The following is a 10,000-nucleotide window of genomic DNA, read 5'->3' as shown; positions in this document are numbered from 1 at the left end:
ACGATGGTGTGTCAGTAACACACACACACACACACACACACACACACACACACACACACACACACACACACACACACACACACACACACACACACATACACACACAGACAGACAAATAAATACGAACAAAGGACATTTGTAATTAGATTAAGTGGTGGGACAATTGAACAATGCTAGAGCACTAGGGGTGATAAGTGTGCATTAAAGATGCTATCAGTCATGGGGAGGTGGCGATGGCAGTAGCAGTGACAGTGGCGGGGCGATAAGGAGGCCCACACAGGGTGGGTCCACACTCTCCATCTGTACTCCCTGCCAACCACACCATACCATGCCAGCCTGCTTCTCTGTGGCACCACGTTGGGAGACTGCTGATTGTTTGCTCAATGCTCAATATGATCTACACAGAGCTGTTATAGTAGCCTACTGTGCATGACAATACATTACATACAATACACACAAAAAACAGAGACAAAAGCGAGAGGGAAAATAATGTTGAAATAATAATTTCGCTGGCTGGGTAACAAGGGCGTTATGAGAAGCTCAGCTGCCCGTGTTGAAGAGTTTTGGCTCCACACACCACTGTAAGGTGGCAACGCCAAACTAGAGTGATGAGTGACCTTGGAGGGTGGGGGAAGGTTGGAGGGTGTGGAGGAGAGGGAGGAGTGGAAGAGAGAGAGGAGGGAGGAGAAAAAGAGAGCAAGAGAGAGAGAAGAGAGAGAGAGAGAGAGAGAGAGAGAGAGAGAGAGAGAGAGAGAGAGCAGAGGATGGAGTGCAGTGAATTATCATTTATTCTCTTTTATCATTTCAGTCATGGCTGGTCAGTTAATTGCTCTGGTTATCTCACACATTCTGAGGTTGAATGTGTTGAAGGAAAGGAAAAGAAAAAAAAGGAGGCAAATAGAAATATATATCAGGGATTCCAAACACTGAGGAAATACATCTAAATCAGCTGAGCAATGAGACGACTAGTGAACAACAATTAGGCCTGAAACCCAGCAATAATACAGTACAGTTTAAACTAACAACATTAGGATTAAATGAGCCATGAGCCACTACCCCTGTCAGCACTATGGCACAACAACCAAGAAAACGAGGGAGTTGGTGGAGGAAGAGAAGAGATGAGGGGAAGGCCTGATGAGATGGAGAGGAAGAGGGGGAGAGGGGCGGGGGGGGGGGGGTGATGAAAGGTGACAGCTGTGACAGTAATCCCCCCCATCCACTCACTCACACACCGGCTCCCAATCAATGTGTCACCTCTCCCTCTTTCTGCCATCCTCCGTCTCCCTCCCTTGCTCCTCTCCTCCGTTCCTGCCATTCCTCTCTCAGACCAGAGGATAGTACTGGTAGAGGAGGAGTCCTCACGGGGGGGTGAGGTGGGGGGGGGGTGCTCTATGGCACCAATTACAGGCTGGGTCTGGCCTTTAACAGCTGCCATTAGAGGAGGATGAATGGAGCAGAGCAGGCCAGGGTATTAGCATTAGCACAGCCGCCGCGCAGCACAGATAATGTGATAGGGTGTTCTGGCGGGTGCCAGAACAGAGAGGGTGCTGAGTGAAGCCAGGCACGCTTTGATTAACGTCTGCGCCAGGGACCCCACCCGCCAATCAAACACACACACACACACACACACACACACACACACACACACACACACACACACACAAACCAACAGATAGAGTTAGGTGAAAAAATTAGGACACATTAAATATTTAGTTCTTTTTTAAGAAATATGGACATGTCAATATTTGATCTTCTTTCAAACAATATCTATAGATAAAGGTGATGTAATTGAACCAAAAACAATGAAAGTTTTACTTTGTTATCATTTATTTAACAAACAATGAACAAAGATGGCAATTCCTACTGAGTAAAAAGCTAGGACACCCTATGCCCTAGGCTGAAATAACATCAATTAGACATTTCCTATAACTGTCTACCACTGGGAGAAAGTCTTCCCCACTCCTCCTTGCAGAAGTCTGGGCTTTGACTAAGCCAGACAATCTGGGCTTTGACTAAGCCATTCCAGAACCCTCCACTTCTCCCTTTTCCTTGGCATTCCTCAGTGGATTTACTGGAATGTTTTGGGTCATTGTCATGTTGCATGGTCCACATCTGCTTACATTTTTGGACAGATGGTCTCACATCTTCCTCAAGCATCCGCTGATACAATAAATAATTCATAGTGGATTCTATGATGGTGAGCTGGCCAGGCCCTGCTGCAGCAAAGCAGCCCCAAACCATGGCATTTCCACCCCCATGCTTCACAGTTGGTATGAGGTTCTTGTGCTCAAATACTGTCTTTGAGTTGCGCCAAACATGTCTTCTGTTATTGTGTCCAAATAATTTGGATTAATCTGTCTAAAGCACATTGTTCCAGAAGTCTTGGTGTTTGTCTAGGTGTTCTCTGGCAAACTTGATAGCAAGGGCTTCCTCCTTGCACACCTCCCTTGAAAATCAAACTTGTGCAGTCTCTTTCTGATCTTTCTGATCTGCTCTTGGGATGAACTTGCTAGGATGGCCTGGCCTTGATGTTCTACAATTGTAAATGATGTTCTGGACAGTGGAATAGTTGACTGATCTCAGAGAGCACCTTTGATCATGGTGATACCACTCACTTCAGCAGAGAGCAAGAGCAAACCAAACTAAATGTCTACGGTTTAAATAAGCGTTGTTATAATCATTTGCACCTGATGTGGTGTACTTGATTCTAATTTTAGTTTTTTTAAGTAGTAATAAATGTATGGGTGTTTTTTTTCAGTTTGACTTGTTTATTTATATTACCGCCATCTCTCAATACTGTTAAAATTAAGATCAAATGTCCATAATGTTTAAATATGTTATTTTCATGTGGTGTCCTCTCATTTTCACATGACAGTAGACACACACAAACACAAAAGCCTGACATAGCAGATCAGACAGATTAAGTAGCATGGTCCAGTGGGCTTCAGTCAGGAGGCAGACCTTAGCATGGCATATTCTGTCCAGACTGACCGGGGGGGAACACTATAATGGCTTAGGAGGGGCAGAGGCGGCCAGACAGGGAGTAGGGTGGCATGTCAGGTTCCTATGTAATAAAGGACAGACTGCACTGTCTGACTGCCCAAACATGCAGATAACACTCTGACACGCACACGCGTACCCACGCACCCACGCACCCACACACGTGCACACAAACACACACACACACACAAGCGCGCACACACACACACACACACACACACACACACACACACACACACAGGGCCGTTTGGGAGATATGCGAGGCCCTGTGCGAAGTCAGATTTGCGAGGCCTTTTATAAAGTCAGATTTGCGAGCTCTTTTATAATGATGTAGGCTACTATTATAACCGTGCGACACGCACGCACCGATATATTGCAAGAAATGCGCTCACATGCTGTGCTGATAGACAATAGAATATCTACTTATTTAGATAGTTTACAACCATGTTTGTTTCATTTCAAACCTTTTATACTCGTAAAGGATTAGTATTTAGGATAAAGCAGTCATCATACCAACATTAAATACGCACAAGCCATTATTGACATGAATAGAGATGTTACTCACCACCATGTAGGCCTATCCTTTATGTTGAAAAGCTTACAGCAAAAGCAAAAAGACATGTCCCATTTTTGAGAGTTTTCCCCCCATTTGGTAGTTTTCTGAGAAAGAAAGTTTCACTAAAGTTTCTGTTCTCATTATTTTTAGGATAACTAAATCCAGGTTTCATCTTTGGGGGACCTCTTCTAATGATCACATCTGTAACTGTAGAGTCCATATGTACCGGTCAATTACCAGGATCATCATACATGACATATCTGACACCGGAGGCTCGTCTTGCGTTCCATCACTCTCAGCCCTGCTGCTGCTGCTCTGAGTAGCTCCATCTTCCGCCTCCGTATCCTCTACTTCGCCACTCGTGACCATCATCACCTGGGGCTGGGCAGCCCCACTGCTGCCGGTGTAGCTGTTGTCCTCCTCCACCTCCGAGACATCATCTTTGCCTCTCAGGGGGGGCTGTGCCGCGCTACTACTAGCATGGCTAGTGCTAGCAGTAACGTTAGCTTCTTCGGTGCTAACGGGAGCCTCACTTGTTTTTAGAAATTGTTCGAACGAACCTCTAAGCGAGGCCCTGAAGCCTTCCTTTCTTTTATTTTTATTTATTTTTTCAGCACCCGATTAAAATGTTCTTCCTCGGTCTCGTTCCCTCTGCATTTTGTACGTTGCACTAACAGTCACTATGCACAACAAGTGTCAACGCGCGCCCAAAATTCACGTTTCACGTAAGGTGTCATAGGGGGAAATAACTTTTTTTTTAGCCTGTTTTCGTCGCTAACAGAGCTAACTCACTGTAGCTATAGTAACATCATCATCACCATAGAAACCAGCCAGGCTGTGCTAGCTAGCCTAGTTAGCTTCTCAACACTTGGCTAGAACAGTTTGGGGAAAAGGTTTTATCTGACAGACTTTAATGGTCAGTCTTACCTGTAAGTAACTGCCTCCATGTTAACACCGTCGTGTAGTATAACAGTTTAAAACGTTCAAAGTAACATATAAACATATAAAACTATATGAATATAGAATTGAACTGAAGTCCTTTATGTGTGTCTTTAATCCCCGCGGTGATACTGTCATATCGGCTCGCGCTGACGCAGCGCAAAGCCCGCCAAAGCAGCCTGTAAACAGGGTTGCCAGATGGGATTGACATATTCCTGCCTAACCACAGTGTAAAAACCACTAAATCCATAAAAATAAAAAAAAGCCCAAAACCTTAGATTATCAGAAAAACTCTAATTACTATTGGGCAGGTGCCCAAATGCTTCCCCCCCCCCCCCCCCCCCCCCAGCCCAGTGTGATCAAAAGTAGCCCCATTACATGGTAACCCGCCCCACCTGGCAACCTTGGTCTCGCGGTCTATCGCGAGATTGTGTTACTGTAGAGCAGACCTGTTACAGACCCTTGTACTTTCCTGACGTAAAAAAGAAAAACCTAGCTAGCTATACACAATTACATTACCCTGAGGTACTTTTGCTAGAGGAGTTTTTTGTCATGTGATAGGCTACCTGCGTCGGTCAGTACCACGGACAGCTCCAAGTACGACATTCAGCTCTATGTCAATACAACCCAACTTGTGTCCTCAATAAGTTTATTAAAGCCGCTAGCAGATGTGGACAAATTAAGCTAGCTAGCTATACTTACCCATAATTGATGATTGTCGTAAGAGAATATAGGTCCTGATTCAAAAATTCCCGCTATGAACGTCTCTAATAACCGCGCGCTCCTCGCGCTCAGTGGAGCGGGTAGAACGTGACGTTGACGCAACGCTAGGTGGAGCCATATAAATCATATAAGGACTGTTGCTAAGAATCTCCCTGTCCTCACAGTCTACAGGTATGCTAGATTTTAGATATATGATTGACTATGAGTATCACATGTGTGAACATTTAGAAATGTATTAAAGGCAAAAATAATAATATGGTCCCTTGCCTGGCGCTTTGGAGGGCCTCGCCAGCCAGGGTACACATATTATTATTATTATTTTTACCCTGCCTCACGCGAGGCCCTCCAAAGCGCGAGGCCCTGTGCCACCGCCCCAGCTAGCCCCCCCTAAAAGCGGCCCTGCACACACACACACACACACACGCCCCCCCCCCCCACACACACACACACACACGGCCCCACACACACACACACACACAGACACACACAGACACACACACACACACACACACACACACACACACATACACACACACCCAGGCTGTCTGTGTGGGACTGTGCTGCAGTCACTCCATTAGCCCAGGGGTGAGTGACATTGATGCCTGATTTCACCACCTCAGTCACCACAGTGCAGCTGTAGGAGATACAATCTCAGCCGTGTTACCTGCTTCATTGGCTAGGGTCAAAGTTCACCAAGCCACAATGGCTGCAGCTGTGCAGTAGACCTTCAGCACCGTATCAGGGCCCTTTGAAAAACTATTATCACCAGGATATCTGAGGGTGTCATCAAAGTCAATTTAATCTTCAACTGAGCAAAATGTAATCTTGCGACACTGAGTTGCCAGAGATGGGGGATAGCTACCATGTCTATCTTAGCAGCAACAGTCTTGCGGTAAATTGGCCACAAATTAGCTGTGAATCAAACAAGCAAAATCGACCAAATCAATTCTGTGACTTGCCTTGATAAATAATTGATGCCATGCTGCATTGAAGCATCATACTAGCACACAAAAACAAATGCCAATGAGAGCGAGAGAGATGGTATTTGAGGACGAGGTCATTTGTACAGTTTAATTACAGCTTTTCCTTCGTTGCATGTAGAGCTTCTGTCATCCATTAGATGTGAAATTGTGCCCGTCTGCTGTAAAACTTGAAAGCGATTAGCATTAAGTACACTCAGTGGGTGCCAATTGGGTCTCTCAATAGGCTCTCTGGGCATTGACAGCAGACAAGCATGTTTAACAGCCTCTCATCAAAGAGGAGGGGGTAGGGTGGATACACCACACCATGCAAGGCAAGGTCTCACATTCTGTGTTTAACAGAAATGACAGATTATATTATACATTGAAGCTTTGCATCTGCAAAAGACAGAATGTATAAGCTGCAAAGTGTTTATGAAAAAGTTATGCCCTAGTTCATCTGCCGTTGAAGAGGCACTGTTGTGTAATACTACTATGCCATATGTCAATCTTATTTTTCTGGGTTCTTTGTTAGATAATCTCAGATGAATAATGATATCTGATCTGAATGCTGCCTCAGGTATTTCACTTGAGAGAGAATTTAACATAGCCTATTGCCTTTGATCAAATGTGTAATACCTTATTACTGTATTCTGTTTGTTTTTGATATCCTGTGTGTGTGTGTGTGTGTGTGCGCGTGTGTTTGTGTGTGCTTGTATGTGTTTGCCGTGTGTGTGTGTGTGTGTGTGTGTGTGTGTGTGTGCGCTTGTATGTGTTTGCTGTGTGTGTGTGTGTGTGTGTATGCAGGGGTCCTCTGTCCTGTCATGCCTTCTCTTTAAATATTAACCACCTCCAGCAGTGAAGATGTGTAGGGGAAGGTGGTGGGACGGAAGGGGGTGGGGGGAATAAATGAATACATGGCCCCCTTTACCCCTCTACCCCTCTACCCCTCCCTCCATCCCTCAGGGTCCGTCTGTCTGGAAAACCAAGAGAGCGAAAGAGACAGAGAGAGGGGCAGAGCCATGATTATTTAGACAGAGAGAGAGAGAGAGAGAGAGAGAGAGAGAGAGAGAGAGAGAGAGAGAGAGAGAGAGAGAGAGGGAGAGAGAGGGCGAGAGAGACAGGTAGAGATTCACTCCTCAGAGGACGAGAGGAGAGAGGAATTACAGGGGTCAATGGACAGAGAAAGAGAGGAGGGGGTCTCAGAACCATTCAGAGGCCTCCTGTAGAGTTAATTATTTATAGCCTTCCCTTTTCAGTCTGTACAATTTGCCCTAAATTCACCCAAATTCATAATTTATATTTACCGTTCACCATATATTTGGTTTGGTCCCAGACTGATCGCCTCTATACAGTCATACTTAATGCATGAGCTTGTTGCAGTGAGACAACCCTCAGACCCATTCTGCCAGAGCTGGAGAGAAATACTACTGGACACATCTACTGTGAAATATCAGCTACCTGTTTCTACTCTTGCTGACGGCACTTGGCAGAGGATTTAAAATGTGATACGTGAATGGTATTAGAGAAAAGAGACCCCATACGCTGTATAGAACCAATTTGAAGGTTTCGTATGTTGATTCTTGACTATAGTAATATTCTAATAATAGCTGCCCTTGGCACTTGACACTTGGCTTAAAAGCCTTTTTTCCACTTACCTCCTCCTTTCACAATGGAATTCATACCCTTCTCATCATCCCTCTTTTCTTACTCTCTGTCTATATTCAACCCTTTTCTCTGCCCTGTCAATTTAATAAACTCTACCATTCTGCCTTGAAAGCCAAGGAGCAATATCTGATTACAGTATTGAATATCTTCAACTTTATTGGAATAGGGTGTTTACACGATAGAGATTGAAACCAATATCTCTCTATGCACTGTATGAAAAAAGATGTATGTAACATGTGGTTGAAGATCAGTGGAGACAGTCCTCTCCAAATAGAACACTGCACTCTAAATAACATTTCTAAGAAGTCAACTAAATAAATAACATGTCAGTTCAACGTCAAATGTCTGAGTTCTAAGAAACTAATCTACAAGCAGGTACATAGATAAAACTGATAACATCAACATAAGCTTTCCACAGGTTTTCAGAGACATGCTGTCACTGTCTGTGTATTTTCTTTTTTATTACTGTACATGCAAGCTCTCTCTCTCTCTTTCCCTCATTTTCACTATCCTTCTCTTCCTCACTAAAAGCCTGTCTCTCCCCTCCCTTTCTCTCGTCGGGGTTAAGGGTTAATATTGGAGTGACAAAAAGCTGGAGAAAATAAAGGTTGTCAGTGGGGGCTTACCGCCTACGCTCTCCATCTATGTTGCCATGACAACATGGTCTCCACACACAGCACCCCCCATTGCACATACAAATTCAGTTATTCATACACATGGATACTAACATGCTCCCGGGTTATCACGCACGCACGCACGCACGCACGCATGAAGTCATCTCTTTATGGGAGACTTGGATAATGATATGCCTACCTCCTTTACTTGGCTGGATGTTGTGAAGGGGTCTTTCTTTACCATTTAGGATCCTGCGATCATCCACCACTGCTGTCTTCCATGGACGTCCAGACCTTTTTATGGTTCTTTTTTTCTCAGAATGTATCAAACTGTTGATTTGGCCACTCCTAATGTTACCGCTATCTCTCTAATGGATTTTCTTTGGTTTTGCAGCCTAAGGATGGCCGGTTTCACTTGCATTGAGAGCTCCAGCAACAGCTTTCAAATGCAAAAGCCACACTTGGAATCAACTCAGATCGTTTACCTACTTAATTGATAAAGAAGTAATGAAGGAATAGCCCACACAGGACCATGAAACAGCTTTTGAGTCAATTGTCCAATTACTTTAAGAGCAGTAATTCCTGAACCCTTCCTCCAATTTGGATGTGAATACCCTCAAATTAATGCTGAGAGTCTGCACTTTAAGCAGACCATAATATGCATTTAAAATAAAAATTCTGTCAGAGTCCAAATATATATATGGACCTAACTGTATGTACTGTATCTCCTTTACCCCTCTACCCCCCCCCCCCCTCTCTCTGGTCTATACTGCAGAGGAAGGTACCGCCAGTTTGATTTATTTATTGATGTTTTTCCCCTCAAGACACAATAGAAAAGAAAGAATAAAAGAAGTGGTGAATAATTAAAGAAAGGGGTGGACTCATTAAGAGAACAGTGGCCTTTGGAGAGGTGGAGGAGGGATGGAGGGATGAATGGAGAAAGAGGGGGTATAGACACATTCAACAAGGAATGGATAAACAAGGGAAGACAAGACGTGAAGAGAGAGAGAGGAGAGTGAGAGAAGTATACCATTGGCCAGAGATCTAAGGGGATCCTTCCCATATTGTGCAGCAAAACCTTAAAAATTAATAAGATACCTAAACAAAGAGAGCAAGAAAGAGAAAGGAATGACAAAGAGATTAGAAAGAGAAAGAAACGACAAAACAGAGCATGGGTGTAGAGATGTAATAGTGTGTATCATTCCCCTCATGACTGTGTGTATCGGTCAATCAGCCAGTGTGTCCACAGGTCAGCTAATCCCTTGTCAGTTAATGGAGCGGGTCCTATAGATGGAGAGCTAACACTTCCTCTAATCCTTATGTTAGCATGGTCACGTTGGCTGGATTGATAGGATCAGTGGTTTAGGTCTTTCAGTCACAGTAAATGACTGTGTGTGTGTGGTATCATGCACATGGTGTCATTAAGATTCGGGGAATAGGGAGAAAGTATGAGGAGAACAAGATGCACTGGCCTGAAACAAACATAACAGCTATATTCAGCCTCTCCATAGAGAGACAGACACAGACACAGACACCTGATT

General features: G+C 44.3%; 1 protein-coding gene across 1 annotated transcript in view; it reads right to left on the bottom strand.

Moving 5' to 3' along the window:
• The window catches only part of l1cama (L1 cell adhesion molecule, paralog a), a 39,407-nt gene that overhangs the window by 15,984 nt on the left and 13,423 nt on the right, over positions 1-10,000 (bottom strand). The window lies entirely within an intron of this gene.

This window comes from Nansenia antarctica (assembly GCF_963989245.1).
Source record: "Nansenia antarctica genome assembly, chromosome: 6".
NCBI lineage: Eukaryota > Metazoa > Chordata > Actinopteri > Argentiniformes > Microstomatidae > Nansenia > Nansenia antarctica.
This window is presented reverse-complemented; position numbering and strand designations above follow the sequence as displayed.